General features: G+C 46.8%; 1 long non-coding RNA gene across 1 annotated transcript in view; it reads left to right on the forward strand.

Annotated features, from left to right (window-relative positions):
• LOC114636685 overlaps positions 1–18,468 on the forward strand; it is a 33,814-nt gene extending 15,346 nt beyond the window's left edge. Inside the window, exon 2 of the long non-coding RNA XR_003713658.1 lies at positions 18,125–18,468. This is a non-coding gene — a long non-coding RNA (uncharacterized LOC114636685). The remainder of the gene's footprint in view (positions 1–18,124) is intronic.
• Positions 18,469–21,705: the final 3,237 nt, after the last annotated feature.

The raw sequence follows: 21,705 nt of genomic DNA on the forward strand, positions 1-21,705 counted from the left end.
CTTAGCCAAGCACAGAGGAGATTCCAGCCCTGGAAAATGCCCCCAGGTCACGGGCATGTGGGTTAAGTTTCTGAGGTTGTGGTAGTTTGTTGTAGAAGTGCATTCAATTTCTGACCAGCGGCCTAAGGGTTTGTTTATAACTCCATGCTGCCTCCTTGTGGCAATCTCCAATCAGTAGCTATGTGTATCTCTGTGTGTGTGCTTTTAGGTTTTGTTATTTTAGTTTTTTTCTTTGTGTAGTTCATATCTACTTATGACAGCCAATGATATGTGTTAACTTGATGGCCTATAGGATGCTCACATACCTGATTGAGTATTATTCCTGGGTGTGTCTATAATGCTGTTTCCAGAAGAGCATTTGGATTGACTGAAGCAGAGCCACTCCCACCCCATCCTCCGCCCCGCCCCGAGTGTCTGGGCAGCATGCATGCTGTTGAGGGTCAGAAGAGGACAGAGAGGCAGAGGACGATTACTTTGGCTCTCTGAGCTGGGACACTGATGTTTCCTGCCTTTGGTACTCTTGTTCCTCAGACTTTAAGATCTGGACTGAAATCTCCACCTCAGGTTTCAGGTTTACAAGACTATGAGCCACACAAGTAGGAGTCCTGGGTCTCCAGATAGTGCACAGTGGAGTGTGGAACTCTTCAGCCTCCAAGATCTAATTGGTCAGCCTATATACCTGTCTGTTTGTCTGTCTATCCTGTTATTCATCTACCCATCTTCCCTATTGGTTCTATTCTCTGGAGGACCCTGACACTTAGGATTTATGTTCGGTATTTACATTTAAAATTCATGCTCATCAAGAAATATTTAGTAAATTTCAGCGCACTCAGAGACAGTTCTCATAACACTGAGAAGAACCACTAGTAAGAAGGAGCTAGCTGGGGAAAGGACATCTACCCAGTGGCATGTGAACGAGTTAGCTTTCAGAGTGTTCTGCTTGGTTTTCTCAAATCTCTGAGGCTGGTTTCGTAGAGGGGGCAACAGAGCCCTGGAGAGGTTAGGGGACTTATCTTTTATTACACACATCATGTTAATTAGATCCAGGCTCTAACTTAGTTCTTCTAACTTCAAATTGCTTAACCCACTAAGACTCTCCTATGCGTTTCCATGTGTTAATAGAGTCTTTCAGAAGATCTAGCAGGCAATCTCACCCCTAAAGGTGATGTGGGCAGGAGGAGTCTGTCCGATTCCAACGTCTGTACATCACTGGGCTTCTAACATTACCTCAGGAATAGAACCAAGATGGAGACCCTGGGTTCCCCTACCTAGCATATGGCAGGTATTCAGGAAATAGAGGCAGAATTTGATCTTCTTTGATGGTCTAACCTTTGCTGTATGTAGCTGAGGTGTCCCTTGATATGACAGAGAGGATAAAAAAGTTGTGACAACCAAACTCAGAAACTAAAGTATCGTCCTAGGAGACCTGGTAGAAAATGCAGATGCCAGGGTCTCCCCCTATAAACTCCTGACTCAGAACAGCCCAGCAAACATTTTCAATAAGATCCTCTGATTGACCAGTAGTCACAGAGCACATGAATATTAGTGGCAAACTCATAGTTTGCCTGTTCTCCGACAGGAGTTGTTCCCAAGCACCCCCACTCATATTTATTATCCTTTCTCATGGAGAGAAGCCGACGGTGTGCTGGCAAATGTTTGAAAATCGAATCTCTTTAACAACCCAAAGTGAAAAAAAGGAAAAGAAATCCTGTCCGTAGCATTTGCTTTCCGCTACAGTGGAAAGTCATACACCAAGGCTGATGTAGCTACTGCTATGCCTTCCCCTAACACCAGACACGTGTGTCCTTGCCCCTTGCAGAGTAGAAGGGACTGGCTCCCCTCCCTCTGGTGGGAATCCAGATGGAAGCAGGGCCTCACTTCCTCTGGACCCAGTTTCTTTACAAGTGTGCTTTCCTCAGAACAATGTTACATGTTAGCCTGTGGGTTATGTAGAGTGCTGGGGGAGGCTGCATTGAGGCAGTAGAGCTGCCTGGACAGGGTGGGCCAAGTCTCTCATCCCTCTTTCTGGGAAAGTGGAGGTGCTCATATCCAGAATAGAGCAGACAGGAGATGAGGAGGCAGTCCTGCTTGATAGACACCTCCTCCACACTTAACTCTGTGCACTTATTTCCTTGTCTTCTAGCTGGGAGACAGATATAGTACTCTACCTCCAGGGTAGTCACGGAGGAATAAATGATACAGACTGGCAAGCAGACAGGTTTCTACAAATATTTCTCTCTTCTTGTCCTCATTTCTTTTCCTGCTCATGAAAGTTATTGCCTAGCCAGGCAGTGGTGGCGCATGCCTTTAATCCCAGCACTTGGGAGGCAGAGGCAGGTGAGTTCGAGGCCAGCCTGGTCTACAGAGTGAGTTCCAGGACAGCCAGGGCTACACAGAGAAACTCTGTCTCAAAAAAAAAAAAAAAAAAAAAAAAAAAAAAAAAAAAGAAAAAAAGAAAGAAAGAAAGAAAGAAGAAAGTTATTGTCCAAATCTTGCTAGAGACTGGTTAGACCAGGGGCACCATTTCTCTAATTTCCAGGTTAGTAAGTGACCCACTCTGTATAATTTAAAGAAAAGAGCTTGTGACAAAAAAAAAAGTGCATGTGTATGTGTTTTTATCTATTCCTCCATTATTGTATGGTACGGGGATGAGCATCTGTCATTTAAATCTTTTCTAACATTCCACAACAAGGCTTCCCAGAAACACCTCCTTTACTCAAAACTGCACAATCCCACACTGAACAAAGGACATGGCACACCGTGGGAGCATGTATTGGCAGAGGGTGGAGGTAACTCTATAGTTAGTGGTCTTTTAAACTTTTATCTACGAGAGGGAAGACAGGAGCAGGGCTGAAGCTGTAATTGGTAGAGCACTGGAGACATTCCTTTTGCTCAGGGGAGGGAGATGGTTGATCCTTTTAATGATTTTGACCAGTGTCCTGGTCTCTGTCAGTACTCAGGCAGTTATAGGGTGGTATATTTTGTCTTTATGTATTGTAATAACAACAATCTTGTCTGGCTTGGTGTTCTGTGAACCCCTGAATATTCCATAGGAGAATCCTGCAGCCTGGCTGTGAGTGCTGGGCCAGCAAACCACTGGCATGGCTGCCTTTTCCTCCGTATTTGCATGGCATCAGCTGAGGTCTTAGGCACAATTACACACTTCACCACATCTCAGCCCCATGATTACTCTTGGAGGACCTTTGTCTCTGTTGTATGGAGTAGGGTGTGAAAAGATTAGTGGCTTTTCCAGTTCACGCTGTTCCACAAATGGCAGTGTCTAGCCAGGTGTGCAGCTCAGTGGCCATCAGGTATAAAGGACTATTTAAATTTAAATTAGTTAAAAGCAAATACAATCAAACTGAGCACTGTTGAAGTGCTCCAGAGTGGTGGTGCCTCTTGGTCACTGTACAGTGTGGCATAGACACCAGATCTCGTCTCAACCAAGGAGGTTCTGCTGGCCTGAACTGTTCTGAAACCAGAAACTCTGAGGAAAGAGGCTGTGTCCCTGCCCAAGGCAAGGTGTCCACCACTCTCTCTCCATTCACGAAAAGACCCCAAAGAATAGGTAGAGAGAGTCATCATTCCTCAGCATTGGTAATGACCATGTGTGTATGAACATATCCGTGTGTGTGTGTGTGTGTGTGTGTGTGTGTGTGTGTGTATGTGTGAATGTGTTCATGAATGTGGAGGCCAGAGAACAGCCTGAGGGATTTCTGTTCAGGCACTAGCTGCCTTTTTTCATTTTTCATCTTGTATTATCAGTGGTAGTAGTTCTTTGAGACAAGGCCTTCCAGTGGCCTTAGCTTGCCAAGTAGGCTAGGCTAGCTATCTGGCAGCTCCAGAGCCTGCTCCATCCACCTATCTCCAGCTCCCTAGATCGGGGATTGCAAACACACGCCATCACACCAGCTCTTACTTATCTAGGTTCTGGAGATGGAACGTAGAACCCTGTGGTTTCAAGACAGGTACAAGTATTAAATTATCTCCCTAGCCTGATACCTGTCATTTGTGACCCAGGAGGGGCCAATACCTTGTCCCTTTGCCAGTACACACTGTATTTTGACTTAGCTATGTGAAAACCTACTTAGGACCTGGTACACAATAAGGGTCTTTGTGAGTACTGGCTAGTCTAGTCCCCAGCTTCACAAACTGGATGCCACATTAGCCTAGTTTAGGATTTGGGTTTTCACATAGCAAAGGTATCATAAACGACGAAGCTTAGGATAGAACAATGCTCTTTGGAGATCACTTTGTCTTAAGAATGTCAAATTTTATTGACATTGTAAATCCTGGTGATCTTCTGAGGAATGAGCATGTCAAGCAAGTGACTTCAACAGCTGCTTTGTCTGCAGCCCTGTGTGCCATAGCGCTGCAGATTTGCCTTGCAGGAATTAACCAGTCCTGTCTGTAGTGAGCCGGGCTTTCACATGGTCAGTCAGTGGCTTAGCAAAAGAAATTAGGTAGCATGCAGACTCAAGATATTTTTTATAATGAACACAAATTATCACCTATTAAGAATGAAACAGTTTTCAGAGGTTCTTTTAGATGAAGACTTTCATATTCTTATTTTTGAAGAGAGGAAAATGTATGCCAAGAGGAATAACTTGTCCATGGTAGCACATCTCTGGGATAACAAAGACTGGCTTGTCTGGCCAGTAGCTTTGGAGGTCACAGCCAAGTGTTTGTGGTAACCTTTGAGGCCATCTGATCCAATCCTTTTGTCCTGGTGATGCTGAATACCACTGAGGGTCACTAAGATTACTTGGCCAGTTCTAATGAGAGAACGTGACCCAGGGTATGGATCTCCTGACCTTGCTCAGTGACCTCCTTGCTTCCTTATTTTAAAAGAGCCTAATACGTAGAACGACCCACTGAACCGCTCAATGTCTAGTTTGTGATTAGATGCAATTGTGGGAAAAAGAGCAATCTTGGACTTGGGCCAGAGAGGTGGCTCACAGGGTGAAAGGGTGAAAGGCACTTGCAAATAAGCCTGACTATCCGAGTGCAATCCCCAGAGCCCACAAGATAGCAGAGAACTGACTTCTGCAAGTTGTCCTTTGATCACCATATGTGGACTGCACATACGCACACGTGCACACACATACCACAGACACAAATAGAGCAATAAATAATAAAATAATAAATAAGCAAGCAAGCAGATTTTATGTATTTATTTATTTATTTATTTATTTATTAGATCCTTGGACTTGTGGAAAGAGGTTCTGAAACCAAATCTTTTTTTTTGGGGGGGGGGTTTCGAGACAGGGTTTCTCTGTGTAGTCCTGGCTGTCCTGGAACTCACTCTGTAGACCAGGCTGGCCTCGAACTGAGAAATCCACCTGCCTCTGCCTCCCAAGTGCTGGGATTAAAGGCATGCGCCACCACCGCCCAGCCCCTGAAACCAAATCTTACCTCGATTGCTCACCTAGTAATCTTAGTAACCTTAAATGAATGTCACTTCCTGGTTTCAGCCTCCATTTTTCAGATAAGGAATAAGGCCACATGCATCTTAAGGACTGAATTAGAATGCACCAGAAGGGGAGTGGATGCTGAAGACATGAGTCCCTGCACTCTGCCTTCTGCCCTCAGGGTGCACAGCAAGGCTGGCACACAGTGGGAGCTGGAGGGCAACAGGGAGCAGGCTTTGTTGACAGGCCAGACAGTGAATGTTAACAGATAATGTGTCTTTGGCTCCATCTAGCTGAGTGCTCTTCTTAAGGCCATTTTAGATTTAAGCCATTTTCACCAGAAAGGCTGGCCTGCAGAAACAAATGATGAGCAATAGGTGGCAGTAGAGACCTTCCAGGAAGAGAAGAGACCAGGAACCTGTCTTGTTGCTTCTAAGAAGGGAGGGGTTCTGGGGACTGTGGGTCAGGTCATTCTGCTTCTGGAAAAGGGGAGGCACACTTTTGACAGACTTCGTATTCAGAGCCACTCTCTCAGGCCTAGCTCTGTATCACACTGAGTGGAGTAAGTTAAATCATTTCCCAAAGGGATATAGTTGCAAGTTGGCTCCAACCAAGGCCACTGCTTCCAAATCCCACACTCATCCCAGAGAGTTCGTGCCTTCCAGCCAGTGACTCACTCTTGCAACACAGTCTCATGCTCTTGGAAATGGGGATATCTGTAGTGTTTGAGAATGATGTGTGTTCTCTCTCTGTGGTGGCTGATTTCAAGCTTCCATAGAACATCACCGAGCTCAGGCTTGAGAAGTCAGCAGTCATTGCTCAAGAATCTCAGGGGTTCAGCACAGGGAGTCCACATGAAGAATGAAGAAGTGTGGACCAGAACGGCTTCTTCAGCCAAAGTGTGGATTTACTTTTCTTTTTCCCGTTCATCCTTGAGTATGCATTTCAAATCCCCCTTTAATCCTGGAAAAGTCTTAGTCTTTACCGCTTTAATTTTGCTTCTCTGGCAATCCCTCGGTTCTGGAACTCCTCCATGGCACCTGCCAACCTGCATCTCTGAGCTGCTAGGGCCATACAATGCTACTTGCTTCCCAGTGCCTAACCTCACTTTCCTTAGCAAATAAAATCTATCCTTTAATTAGGCACATGGTCTCTTAGAATAAAGCCACGCTCTCAATAGTTCTAGGCTGAATGCAACTAAGATCCCTGGGGAAACATCTTAATGCAAAGGAGTATGCTGGCCCTTGGCTTGTTTCTTTTTAATTGAAAGATGCATGAGCAGGCTGGAGTTGGGGCAGCACTGGACTTTATGCAGTTGTCTTAGTCCTACACTACATAAGGCCAGACCACTCCAGAAGAAAGTTGCATCCTAGTTAAGCTATGGTTTTTTCTACTTATCTGCATTCCGGTTTCCAAAAGCAAACTTTGGAACAAGGATTTACATGCAAGTGGTTTATTCAAGGGATGGACCCAAGAAACACAGCTAAAAAGTCCCATGAGACAGGAAGGAAAGACTAACAAAAGATTGGGGCATGAGCAAGTTTTTGCTGGATACAACTGACACTTATCCTGACAAGACAAAGATATGAACCGTCTTAGGATTTCTATGAAGTTGTGAAGAGACACTGTGACCACAGCAACTGTTATAAAGGAAAACATTTAATTGAGGCTAGCTTCAGGTTCAGAGATATAGTCCATTATTGTCATGGCGGGAAACATGACAACGTGCAGGCAGACATGGTGTTGGAGAAGGAGCTAAGAGTTCTACAGTTGGATCAGAAGGCAGCAGGAAGACAGTGTGATCACTAGGCCTGCCTTGAGGACTTGAAACCTAAAAGCCCACCCCAGTGACACACTTCCTCTAACAAGGCCACAGCTACTCCAACAAGGACACATCTCCTAATCCTTTCAAATAATGCCAATCCCTATGAGCCTCTGGGAGCCGTTTTCATTCAAACCATTAAAAGGACTCAGTGCCAAATGGGCTACCTAACTATCCCACCAGTTCAAAGGAAGCCAAAGCATTTAGCCAAGAGCTGATGTCTTCTGCTGGCCCAGCAGCTTCTCTAGAGCAACCTGCTTTAGCACTCTGCCTCCCCTTTATAAACTGAGCATGGCTTTGTGGTCAGAGATGCTGTCCTGAATGACTGCTTAGGTCATTCAGGGGAATGTAGGCTGTTCACTGACACTATGTATAAACCAACCTTCCCCAGAACATTCTTTATTTCCTGTGTCCTATAATTTGACTCTTGCATCCTAAGTGAAATCTTCAATTCTTGCCTCCAAATACTTAATTCTACCATTTACCATATTCAGTTGAATTTGTTCTGTCTCCTAATGTTATATGGTATACACATATGTCCTATTTGTCACTGTCAGTGTTTTAAAATGGCTTATGCTTGCTGTTTACACATCTTTAATTTATATTCTACTATTATTATTATGAATGGCTGCTATTACTGACTTTTTAGATTGTGTGTGTGTGTGTATGTGCGTGTGTGTGTTTGCTATAGCATACTTGTGCAGGTCAGAGGATAGTTTGTAGGAATTAATTCTCTCCTTCACCATGTGAGCTTGGGGATCAAACTCAGGTCATCAGGCTTGGCAGCAAGCCCCTCAACACATCGTCACTGAGCCATCTCACAATCCCTGTTCTTAGCTTTATTTTGAAGTTGTTTCCATATGACCCTATGACTTGCCTTTTGTCTTCAATGGAGTTATTCCCAAGCCACTGATTTTGTTTTCCCCTTTTGTTCTGGAACTTTCTTTTGCAGCTTTTCTGAGGTGGGATTAATGTTTTCTGGACTTCAAGTCCTTTCTGTACTCCTGGGTCTCTTCTAGTCTTTTCCAGAATCAAGTCCTTTCTGTACTCCTGGGTGTCTTCTAGTCTTTTCCAGAATCAGGTTTTAAACAGAGAACTCAATACTCTTGTCTTGGGTGAGAGTAAGGATTTCACACACCAGCTCCTAACGGGTGTGAGCTCTGTCCAGCCTTACGTGCAGCTTATGTAACCTCACTGGCCCTAAGGGAGCAGAGGCCAGAGGGTCCCCTGCTACTGGAATCCCACCCTGGCTAAGGTTCACTCTCTGTGTTCCTGGTCCACAGAGATGTTTGTCTAGTTTTGAGCAGGGTGCTTCCTTCTCTCAGTCTGTCTTTTACATTGTTGCTCTAAGTTTAGTGCAGGGGGTAGAGAGTATAGGGCTGCAAACATGAATTTGCAATGCCATTTGACCAGAAGTTTATGAACCCCTTAATCTGTAGAGGGAAGACACCTGTGGCCAAGGGCAGGATTGTCCCAGGAACCTGTATGCAGTCAGGGAACAAAGGGTCCCGTCTCCCACACATATTTTTTTTTCTAGAAATCTCTGTTCTAGTACCCGGGAAGACAGGTCTGCAATGCATTTGAGCCTTCAGACTCCCAGGCTTGCTGGTTATTGTATCCCAGCTCTTCATAGTACTCCTAGCCTGGGCTTCTTACCTGCACTTCACCTCAAGGTCTCCTCTCACTGGAGCGTTAGGTGGCCATTTGCATTTTAAGGAGGGACTCTAGAGTGTGTTTCTGTCTTTCAGATGTGCAGGAATGAAATGTAAGCAGCAAGCTGACAGGATGTGTGTGTGGTTGGTTGGCTGGGTCAAAGCCATCACACCTGGCTGGCCCGGAGAGCCTCCTGACAACAGGAGCTGTCCAACACGGGGTGTGCTGCTGTCACTGGGGGAACTCAAGCGGTGGACAGCTGACCTTCCTCCAGAGCCTGGGGCCTGGCAGAGGGAGGCTTGAAGCAAGAGTGAGAAGCAAAGGAAACAGCTCGATGAAGGCATGTGGTGCAGTGGGGCAGGCCGTCACAGATGCCATTGATGTTCCCAGAGGCCATGCAGCTCCAGAGCTGGCCGTGCTCCCCATGCTGATGGATTTCCAAAAGCAAGGCCTGAGAACTCGGGCACTGACTTCTCGTTGGGGGGTCTCATCTGTGAATGAGGGAGTTGGAACTTGGCGTTCACAGAATCTCTCCTATTGGAACTTGAAGACAAGGCACTACAGGGTACCCCTACTGCCAGGGTCCTCAGCCTATTGTGCCCACTCATCTTTGTGGACAGTCTTCACAGGTGGCTCTTCTGCCAGTATTAGTGTACTTCTAAACAACGACCACAGATATGTTTCTGGAATACTAGACAGTATTTAGGGAATTTTCCTGAGGGCACTTCAGATGTAGCTATCCTGCTTAGCCCCAGCAGGTAACAGTAAGGTGCTCTCAGGCCAGGGCAACTGTCACGACATACGACTATCTTGAGCTCTGAAGGGACTCATTTCTATTGAGCATAATGTGCTTCACAAGTGCTGTGAAATCTATGCATTTCACAGATGAGGACTCCAGACCCAGAGAGGCGGAGTGATCTGCCCGAAGACACACAGCTAAGAGGCAGAGTACACTTCCTTCTCAGCCACTTTTATTCCAAATCCCCCAACTGGTTTCTGTTCCCACTTCTCTTCCTGAGGTAACTTCTGCTAATGTGAGAATCTCTGTGTGGATTGTAACCCTTAGGTCATGACAAAATAATATTTTAACTTTCATCTATGTGATGATTAACATCATAGGGTAACTTTTCCAATTATAAAATAGGGCATGTTCTATTTTGGGTAACTTTTTAGTTTAAAATAATTATACATTCACAGGAAGTTGTCAAACATGTACAAAGAGGTCCCTTGACTCTTTGCTTAGTTCCCCTAAAGGCCCAAATTAAAACCAGGATCCCAACATCAACACAATGTGTGTGCCTTATGTCATTTAATCACATGTACAGATGTGTGCAAACACTACTGCCATCAGGATGCAGAACCATTAAAGTACTTCATAGGTCCCCCATGTGCTGGCCTCTCTTTCTCTGTTTCTCTGTCTCTTTTTGCCTGCCTCTCTCTCTCTGTGTCTCTGTCTCTGTCTCTCTGTATCTCTGTCTCTCTGTCTCTGTCTCTGTCTCTGTCTCTGTCTCTCTCTCTCTCTCTCTCTCACACACACACACACACACACACACACACACACACACACACACACACACAGACACACACCATCCCTAGCCCTGACAATTGTTAATCTGCTCCTCAACTCTACATTTTGTCATTTCTAGAATGCCTTAAAAATTGGACAGTACTTGCTAGTTCCAGGACAGCCAGGGTTACACAAAGAAACCTTGTCTTGAAAAACAAAAAGAAGGAGGAGGAGAAAAGAGGAAGGAAGGAAGGAAGGAAGGAAGGAAGGAAGGAAGGAAGGAAGGAACTGGACAATATCATTTAAAACCTTTAGAGACTGGCTTTCTTTTCTCAGCACACTCCCCTGCAATCTACTCAAGTAGTCACCTGTTAGTGTATTTCTTTCCATTGTTAAGCAGTATTCCATGAGAGATCCTTTACAGAGAGTACTTAGAATACACACACACACACACACACACACACACACACACACACACACACTACAGAGCACTAAAAGAAAACCCTTCCAAGCCCTCCTATTGGAGGAGGAAGTCGTCTGTTGGGTTCCCCTTTGGACAAGTTGAGTCAGGACTAGCCTTGGGCTTCCTGTGCTCACCCTCTGCATACCAGGTCAACAGAAAGCAGACATAGGCCAAGCATAAGGCTATGCTACTCAGCCCACTATGCCCAACATGCTCCTCACAGGCCCTCCCTCTGGCTGCCACCACCTCTCTGTGTCTGCCTTTCCCCACTTTTTCTTGCTCTGCGTGTTTCTATTTGTATCTATGCGTGAGTCTCCCTTTCTCTCAAATCACAAAACATGGCAGAGTGCAATTGCCATTGAGAACAGTCTTGTGTCTGGATTGTTATGCATTTCCAATTGCACAATTCTCCTTCTTTCTCTTTTTCTCCCCGAGACTGTCTCCCACATAATATGAACATTTGGGGGCCTGCTTTTGACAGCTCTGCTTTCGAATACTTTGGAAAGTAGAGCAAGTGCTTCTTTCAATCCTGTACCACTGGGGGTGCATGGTTGGCAAGTTCCCTGGGGTTCCTGATGAGTTTATTCTTTGAGGCCAGTCCTGGGGAGGGAGGGCCTCTTGCCTGCACTCCCATAGTCAGGGCATTGGTCACAGCATCTGCCTTGAAAGGAAATAAGAGCTTTCTGATGGCCAGTTCAGGCCTTCTCCCTCTGGGTCCAGACTCCCTCCTCAGGCTGTTTAGACTCTCAACCCAGTTCATTCATCTATCTGTTCTTTCATTCATACAGACTGGGTAGCATGGCTTCTTGCTCCAACAGCTACTGAAGTTTTGGAATGGACATAAGAGAGAACAGTCTAAAGATTAACCAGTCTATAGCCATACTATCCTAGATGTATGCCAGGTTGTATCTAAATATCCAACAGGTAGAGAATGGCTAAATTTCTGTGAGATGTCCTAGAGAATCAGATATTGCACAGCTGTTAAATCATGGTTGAGGAGCTTTGGGGATATGACAATATTTATCATATACTGTTAGATTCCTAATGATGATGGAAGTGTGTAAGTGTAGGAAAATGACTCCAAAAACCCCACACTGCTAACCATTCTTATATCTGGATAGTGGGATCATGAACGACTTACTTAAAATGTTTTTTTGAGGCTGGGGTAATGGCTCAGTGGGTAAGAATATCTGGTACATAAGCATAAAGACCAGAGTTTGAATCCCAGCACTTATGTAAAAGAGCCAGGTGTGGTTTTGTAACCCTGATGCTAAGTTGTAGGAAGGGCTGAGACAGTAGGGCTGATAAATCATGGACTTGCTGGTCACTAGGCTCTCTCTCCTTCAGGTTCAGTGCGAGAGCCCGTCTGACATGCACAAGGCAGAGAGTTACAGAGTAGGTCACTGCCATCCTTCTCTGGCTTCTGCACATACACATGTGCACACATGACATTTTCTTAATGTTTAGAATAAGCAGTTTTTCTTTATAACTGGGAACTAATATGCATCATTAAAACTAAATGAGATCTGTGAGATATAAGAAGTCACCTCTACAGTTTTCTGCTTCAGTGGTGTTACAAAGATCCTACTCCTCCCCTTGGGCAGTAACTCTGGGAGGCAGAGTGTTCAGACACTTGGCTTTGGATTCAGCCTCTGCTGTGGGGCTGGGCCGATGGAACCGTGCTCTGTTCTGAAATGGAATGGCTGCTTATCTCTGTCCTCTGAGCGTGTTTTCAAATGACATTTGTGGAGTAGGCAGGTTCTACTTGATGTCCCTACCTCTCTGTGTGAAGCCAGGCACTACCTGTGTCATCCCAAGTAGCTGCAGGGTGCCTCTGATACTTCCCATGGCCCTTTTATGGCTAGGACCAGGTACCATACAAAGTGCCTTACACTGGCCGTGCCTGAGGTGAACGTCAACTGGCCTTCCATATCTTCTAGTTGAAACACAGAGCTCTCAGCTGCCAGTCCATGGAGAGTTCAGGAAGCCTCAGCTCTGCCACTCACTCCTGTTGGAGGGAAGTGACCAATGGTCCTGTTTGCCTGTGGGGAGTTATTGGGGGGCACTTTCTGTTTCTTTAGTGCTAGAGAGCAAACTCAAGTCCTGGACATGATGCTGGCCACATGCTCTCCCACTCAGCTACATCTCTGGGCAATTGTTTTTTGTTTTTTGTTTTTTTTTTTTTTTTGGTTTGTTTTTTTTTCAAGACAGGGTTTCTCTGTGTAGTCCTGGCTGTCCTGGAACTCACTCTGTAGACCAGGCTGGCCTTGAACTCAGAAATCCGCCTGCCTCTGCCTCCCAAGTGCTGGAGTTAAAGGTGTGTGCCACCACTGCCCGGCTTGGGCAATTGTTTTTGACAAAGGGATTTTAAAGCCACATCTGGGTGTCCTTTAGGCTATGTCCATGATGGTTTGGGGAGAGACAGTCTGTCTTGGCTAGGATTCCACCTCTGCCAACCTGAACAATTTTCCTGCTTCCTCTTTGTGTCTCAATTTCTCTTGAGAAAGGAGGAGTGATGATAAGATCAGCTCTGTCAGGTCCTTGTGAGAGGCTTCACAAGTCCGTTCACAGAGTCTGGAGAATTGTGCCTGTCCAGGCGTAGCACACAGCGAATGCTAGCCATCGCACTGATTATTTCGAGCTGTGTTCGTGGGAATGAGAATGCAGAGTATCTGACACTGGGGCTCTCCCAGAAAAGCCCAGATGTGATGAATACCAAATGAGGATCACCAATTAAAAGCCCTGCATTGAGTCTGTTTCTTAGTGAGACAAGGTATAAAGAAACGCATGCTGCTCTGTAAGGAGGCCTGGAAAGAAGAAAGTGGCCAGGGGCAGTCCTCAGGAGTCCCCCACCCCCACACCCCACTGCCTGTGCTTCCTCTTGAAAAAGGACAGGAGGCAGATGAAGGGGCCTGGCAGGAAGCGTGAGCACCCCTGGGAACAGAGAGAGCTATGTTATAGTTATAGCGAGCTTCTTCAGTAACTGTGAAATCTCAGCTGGGGTTGGGGGTGGTCTATGGATGAGACTCGAACAAGAGATAATTTTGAATCTGTCCCTGCAATTCTCACTCTTTCTCAGATGCCATTTTCTCTACTACCTACAGGGTAGGTCTATATACAAATAAAGCAATGCAGACTTGGCGTGGGCAGTGGCTCGGCTAGCTCAGGACTACACCTGGGATGGGTGAGCAGGTCTGGGATTTGAACCCAGCACTGTGCATTACAAGTTCTCAGTTCCTGCTTTGACAGGACAGTAGATCTCTCCTCTGCAGAGGTGGGACTGGGAAGGCCAGAGGCCTCAGAGGGGACATTACGACTGTAGGGAACAGGAAGAGGTGGAGGGAGACCTGGTCCCAGGTGTGTGAGAGACCCAGAGCTGCTGGGCAGGCACATGGGAAAGAGCAGAAAGTAGGTCAGTCACACAGGAGACAGAGCATGAAATTAATGAGCACATGGGAGCTGGAGTAGTCACCTTCCAGGAGGGCAGTGAAGGAGGTGGGAAGTCCCTCTGGGAGAGATTGTGGGGCCTGAGGGGCTGGAGCAGGTGGGAAGAGGTTGGACCATAGGGTTTCTTTTCTAGTCCTGGGCATTTGGAGGGGGAGGGGTACATCAGTCTGGCAGGAGAAGGGAATGATGGTATCCTGAGGGGCACAGACTGAGGTGTCAGACATGAGCACTGTGGGAGCAGGGGCCATGCTTGCTCTTCAAATGCTAACATTCTTACTGCCCAGGACAATGCCTAGCACAGGATGGGCGTGCTGAGGGGATACAGGAGGAGAAGCCACTCTCCCTTGTACACTGCTGTATAGCTAAGGGTGGAGGCAGAGGAGAGGTCTCTGTTCCTTATTTGTGTTCAGAAGCATCAGCTGAGGTCAGTAACACCTGCTGAGTGGCTGCCAGGTGCCATCTCTGACCTGGTGTTGAACACAAGGGTTGTGTAAAATAGGGGCTTTCTTGTGAAACTCAGCATCTAATAGAAAAGCAGGCTGCAAATGACTTTAATATGTGCTAAGCACAGAAGTGGATGGCTGATGGGGACCAAGGGAAGGGTTGTTCTGTAACATTGCTCTGGGATTACTAGGGATATGGAGGCTCTCAAAGCTTAAGTGCATATACCAACACACACATGCACATGCACATGCACGTGCACATGCACGCATGTGCACACACATGCACAGACATGCACAGACACACACATACACACTCACATGTGCGCACACACACTTAAAAATATATGTCCAGGCATAGTGGTACATCCCTGTAGCCTTGGGTCTTGGGTAGTAGGAAAATAACAATTTCAGGTTCAGCCTTGGCTACATAGAGTTCAAGGCCAGCTTAGGCTATATAATAACACCTTGTCTCAAAACAAAACCAACTAAATACTATGTTTATTGACTCTGCTATGTCTTGTATATTGAATGTCTTCCAAAAGCCCATGTGTCAGAACCTTGGTCTTACACAGTGGTATTAGGAGGTAGTGTGGGTCCCTGAGGAGGGGGAGCCTAATGGGTGTTTCTTAGAGCATGGAAAGGCTGACTCCAAAGGGAATTGTGTGGTGCTGGCCCCTTTCTCTCCTCTGCTTTGGCTGCCTGGGTAGTGAGGTGAGTGATTTGGCTCTTGCACACACTCTTGTCATGCTGGACTTCCTGGACCCCCAGGCCTAAAGCAGTGGGGCTGATGAATTAGGATCAGAACTTCTAAAACAGTGAGCCAAAATAAACCTTTTATCCTCATGAGTTAAGTACCTCAGGTTGTTCTAGCCTCAGTAAGCTGTCAACTATGCTCCCTTCTTCCTTCCTACATGATGAAGCTATTTGGGTGTCAGGGTCTTCACCTTGAACTCTTGGATGAGGGAGAGGGTGGTTAAGTAGAAGTCTTCAATTCTGTGATGCCTTACCCTGGTGCCCCTCAGTTCCTTTAGGAATGTATCTCCTACAAGAGGGGCTGTTACAAGTGTCAAGTGGAACTGTGAAGACATTAGGACAGGATGCAGATCTGGTCAGGCTGCACTGGGGACAACAGTGGATATGATATGTTCCACAAGTGTTCACAACAGGGTTACAAGCAAGCAAATATGCCAAGCACTGCCCCACTCAGAATCCCCACTCAGAGACCTTGAGCATCTGCCTGGGTCTCAGATCAGGCTTACATGCTGCTACTTGGTTTGGACCCTGTGTCTGGGGTACCTTTGGTGGTTCTGGCTTGACCAGGTCACGGTAAGCAGAATTATCCTGATAAGCTGTGCCCTCTAGCCAGGCCCTTGCAATCAGAACTCTCCAACCTGAAGCACCCAGCTTGTCCATGACAATTCAGCCCTCAGTGTGGGCTTGCAAGCTTTTGGGGCAGGTCAGGGATCATGGTGCCAGTTTACAGATGAAAAGGAAGACTAAAGAGACTCACTAAGGCTAATCAAAGAGGGTGTATATGGAGAACTAAGCTTGTAGTTATGTCAGGCCAATCCCAAGGCATCTGAGAGGGGGTGTATAAAGGCATAGCAGGAGCTGGAAACTTCAGGAAGAAACAGAAACACATACACACAGTATGTGAGTCCTCCTTTCCTGGGGACACTTCTCACCTCCAACCCCAGATCTGTCAGCCTGTCAATGAGAAGGTTCTGTGAACTCTGATGGGTAAAGCCAGAGGGTTTTAAATCACAGGCCCAGAGCAAGGCAGACCCTGAGGCTTTCTAGTTTGGTCCACATCCATCAGTAAGCACTCAAGGATATAATTCCAGGTAGCACACTGGGCACTGTGTGTGTAAAGGAGACTCCAACATACGCACACATCCTGCTTTTCTAGAACTTGGTCTGGCTGGATTTTCTACCTTGTCACAACTGACATTTCAGGCGAGGTAATCCTTGAGGGATGCTGTGCAGCATAGGAGATGTTGTAGCATCTCTGGCATCTGCTATCTCTGGATAGTAACATCCTCCAGAGGTGGCAACCAAAGCTGTCTCCAGACATTGCCAAATGTCCCCTGGAAGCAAAACTCCCCTGGGACACACATGCTGACACAGTTTACTGAGAGCTGCATCAGAGATGGGCCCACAGGGAACAGTGGCTAAGAGGGGTAAAATCGGCCCCTCAAAATTGACCAGTGGAGATAGAGTTCACTTGCCTCAGACTGGGATTCAGTCCTAGATTCTCTATACCTGGCCCAAGTGCTCCCCTGCTCACACCTCCCCATGTCTCTCCAAATCCACCCACTGCCCTCAGCTCCCCCAGGAGGCCAGATTCTGCTCTGGGAAGCCAGCCCTGGTGCTTTGAGCAGCTGGTCTTCTCAGCCCTGGACTGGTCTCTTAGCCTGCCATAGAGTTGGTGCCTAATAAGCTTTCCTGCATGTTAGGAAAGGCTCCGTCTGTCCCCTGAGATGGCCCTCTGAAAGCAGACTGGGTGGCCACTTAAGTGCTGTGCTTATGCGAAGAACAATACTTCAGCAGAGTGCTTCGCTGTAAGTGCTTCCAGGTCCCCCACTCCATAGAAGCTGCAGCGTGGGAAGGAGATGGCTCTCTGGCGGCTGAGCCTACAGACTGGGCTCTCAGCAATACCCGGACCAGCTGTGGGCCCCTCTCCAGCCCTCAAGCCTGTGATGCTTCCACTTCATTATCTACAGGGGTGAGGGGCACTGCCATCCCTTCCCTTGTCTCCTAGTGCCCAGGGGACCAGTGAATGCTCAAAGGCAGGAGTTTCACAAATGAAGCATTTGCATGTTAACTGTTTTCTGAGTTTCCAAGGGCAGTCTGTAGGGTGGGTCAGCGTTCTGTTTTTACTTTCTTTTTAGAATTACTACTTGAATAGTCAACCACACACTTAATGAGTGTTACTCTGTGCTCAGAACTCAGCAATGCCACACTGAATGAAGGCAGGGCATGAACAAAAGTACATTCAAACAAAGCCAGGCAGGTGCTGAACTTCAGGTAGGGAAGGCCTCTCCAGAAGGTGACATTTAATTAAAACCCTGAGGGCAACCGGAGGAGGGTTACACAGAAGGTACTGCAAGCAGAGGCCAAAGCAAAAACTCCCCCTAGGGTCCGGAAGAGTGGTGAGGTGGCCAGTAGCAGTTGGGGGTATAGATGAGGGACAGTGGGTGGGAAGGAAGGATGGTGGGGAAGATGAAGGTCAGGGAGGAGGAGAGGAGGGGAGGGGAAAGTGGAGGAAGGGAGGGAGGCAAGAACGTTGGCTCTTGTCCTAGACTGGTGGGGGAGGAGCAGGTGGCCCCAGTGGTTGCTTGGAAGTGACTTACATGCTTGCTTTCAAATTTTATTCAGGACAACACAGAAGGAAGTTGATCCCCCTTTGCTACTTTTCTGGAACTTTCTCCTGGTCAGCAACTGGAATCGCACAACCAAGTCCTTGATGAAGCCAGACCCTGGTTTGTCCCCTCCAAGCCCTGCGGTCCAAGCCCTGTGGTTTCCATCAGGCCATTCCCACCCACAGCTTACTCCAGTTCACTCCAAATCTTCATGGACACAAGCAGAGAGCATTTCCTAGTGATTTAAAATGACTTCTGTGCCACCAAAGAGTATTGTTAAGTTTTACTTTTAATGGGTGAATGTCCCTCTACCCAGATGTCCTTGGAACAGGGAGACAAAAAGAAGAACTTGCTAGATCAGAAGGCCTGAGATCTGGTCCGGATTATGTCGTGTTGTTGCTGTCTGACTTTCCAGTTTCCTGTCTTGAATTTTCTTAACTGCCCAGAAGTCAAATGGAGACCGGTAGCCAACCAACCCTTGTCTGCTACCTTCCTCCTTCCTTGTATCGTCACACTACAGTGGAAGCCAAGGGCCCCTAGGTGGCGCAGTTTCCTAGGCTCAGTCCCCATGAGCAACTGCTAAAGGAGGCTAGAAGATTTGGGGGAAATGGAGGGCCAAAGATGATCCAGAGATGAATCAAATGGGAGATTGGGGCAAAACCCCTAAGCCAGAGATCCTTGCTGCTCCTTCACTGGGCCCTGTGGGAGTTGGTGGCACAGGGCGCCTCTGCCACTATGGCTATCAGGTCCTGCTGGGGGACCCTAGAGGCTATAGCCCTTACAGGCAAGGTGAATGTCTTAGGATAGATATGAACCAGTACTCATTCTCTTTCATAGATGAAGATGCTGAAGACAGGATGAAGGGCTTGCCTGGTCACCTGGGGAGCCAGAGACACAATGGCTGTCTAGCTGGCCTCTGCTGAGGAAGGGCTCCGTAGCAGGCAGGGTCTTGGGTTCAAAATGTGGGGTAGCATCCCTTGATTTGCCCATTTCTCTTAGCTGGTGGCCTCCCTTCACCATTGATCTCTTCTTAGGCTTACTCTCTTTCCGTCACAGCCATGGCTGTTGCCAGGAAATCCTGGGAGAGGAGTTGTTTGCTCCTTTTATGCAGAGCTGTGTCTCAGGGTAGTTTTAGGAGATTGGGTGAAGGTTGGGAGACTTTGGGTGTTGCTTGCTCCCTCTGGCTTTCTTTCTCCTTATAGATAAGAGAGAGTTCAGGGAGAAGGAGTTGGGCTAGATACTGCCAAGGTCACTGTCTAGTTTGAACCTTCTGAGTTGTCCTTGAAACTCCCCTATGTCTATCAACAAGCAGGAGAAGGCAGGCAGGGCTCTGCTTCACTCACTTAAGAGGAATGAGGGGTGTGGAATAGGTGCTGTGTCATCCTGTTTCTGACATCTGGCTTGGCACAGATGACAGGCAGCCACCAAGGCCAGAGTCCTCCTCTCTGAGCTTCCATGATGACCACCTTGTTTAGAGAGATGCAAACCTACCTCTCCAGAGGAAGCCGTGCAACCCTTGCTTGCTTGCATGAGCCACCAGGAAAGAAGCCCTCCCCTCTACCTCTGCAGGCATCCTTCTTGGGTTCCATTACTAACTCTCTGACCCTCTGACCCTCTGACCTTGGGCTTTTTCCAAAATCAAACCCTAAGGAAGAAAACGGTTGCCACTGTAGAAATTCAGAGAACAGTGCTAGAGGAGAGAGATGTGAGGGTGGAAAGGAAAGAGTAACCACTTCTCTTCAATCAGCCATGTGCTCGCTACTCTATGTTCCTCTCTGTATAGTAACTCACAGCTTGCTGTCAACCGCAGATGAACTTCTGTGCTCTCTTGCTCTCTGAAGATGAGTCTCAGGGGATCACATTGTGCAACTGTGAGTGTTCCATAGGCCACTCTTGTCCCCCTGGAACATAAGAACCAGGGAGACATAACAGGGCATGGGCCAAGAGAGCTAATAAATTGTGGTAACTCACTCTTTCCAAATGATAATCAAATCAATGTCTGATTTCATTCCCAGATCAGTCAATAGTCAGATGAGGAAACCAAAGCTCACACAAACCAGGGGCTTGCCTACTTGTGGTCACATGGTAGCTTGGTTGGCTTTGAAGCAAGTCTTTGATCCCAAAGTCTAGGCAGTCCATAGAGAAATCGACTTCTCTGACAAGCTAGGTTTCTCTTGCATTCATTTCTTCATCTTGTGGCAATGAGGGGGTTAAGAGTAGGTCAGTGGTTCTCAACCTTCCTAATGCTGCACCTCTTTAATTCAGTTCAGGTTGTGGTGACCCACAGCCACAAAATTATTTAGTTGTTACTTCATAACTGTAATTTTGCTAGTGTTGTGAACAGTGATATATTTGATATGTAGAATATCTGATATGTGACCACTATGGGGATGACAATACACAGGTTGAGAGCCATGGGTCAGCTGCATCGGTAACCAGCTTAGCTGCATCGGTCACCAGCTTAGCTGTATCGGTCACCAGCGCTTCCCAGACTCCTTACTAAGAGACAGGAAGTAACACTCAGTGAAACCAGAAAACCAGTAACTTGAGTTTTTTTCCTCAAGTTTACTAAAAAGAACATTTTGTGGACTGCGTATGTAGCTCAATTGGTAGAGTGCTTGGCTATCATCCAATAAGACTTGGGTTCAATCCCCAACTAGGCACGATGATGCATGTTTCTAATCCTAGCACTTTGGGAGTTGAAGAATCAGAAGTTCAAGGTCGTCTTTGGCTACATAGCAAGTTTGAAGCCAGCCTGGGCTACGTGAGATATTGTCTCAAAAGAGAACATTTTACCTTCCAAAATGTAGAAGGATGTACTTTTAGCATAAAGTAAAGAGAGAAAACCAATGATGTCTAAGAAAGAAATTCCTTTTTTCAAAGCATATCTAACATAACACCTTGATGAGCCATTGTGTTTGTAGTAAACACTTGATACCTGGGCCTGGCTGAAGTGAGCAAGAGGCAGACAAAACCAGAATAATTTTTTTAACAGACTTAATTAGTAGTGGGGGACTTGGTTGGATGAGCCAGTAGATAATTTAGAAACAGAACTGTAAGAGACCCAAAGACTATCTGCAAACAATGGAAGCCAGAGAATGAATGACCCAAGGGTTTTAGGGGAAACTATGGCCAGTAGCTAGCTTTGATTGGCAGGTGTCTTTTCCAGCACCTGCTGATCCAAGGGATGTTTGTGAGCCCTCTCTGGATGCAGCTTTGGCTGTGCAAGCTGTCAGACCTCACTTTGAGACCCAGCTCTGTCACTTAGAGGTCATAGGCACTGTGCAAGGTCTGATTTCCTTTTCTGTGAAACAGATCTGACCTTCCTGGTGGGAGGCTGACAGAGGAAGTAAGTGGGATGGAGGACCCAGTACAGCACCCAGTGCTCAAACCCTCAATAAACAGCTACTCAGCACAGCACCTAGTTAGTGCTCAAACCTTCAGTAAACAGCTACTCAGCTGCCGCTTACGATTAGGCAGAATTATTTGGAGATTCACTGTGGCAAGCATGTAGGAGGGTTTTGTTTGAAGAGGGGGTAAGTTTTGCTGCTGTTAAATCCAGCACAGGATCTGACAGTATATCATCTGGGGGGGGGG

Source organism: Grammomys surdaster, unplaced genomic scaffold (assembly GCF_004785775.1).
Source record: "Grammomys surdaster isolate TR1022 unplaced genomic scaffold, NIH_TR_1.0 100, whole genome shotgun sequence".
NCBI lineage: Eukaryota > Metazoa > Chordata > Mammalia > Rodentia > Muridae > Grammomys > Grammomys surdaster.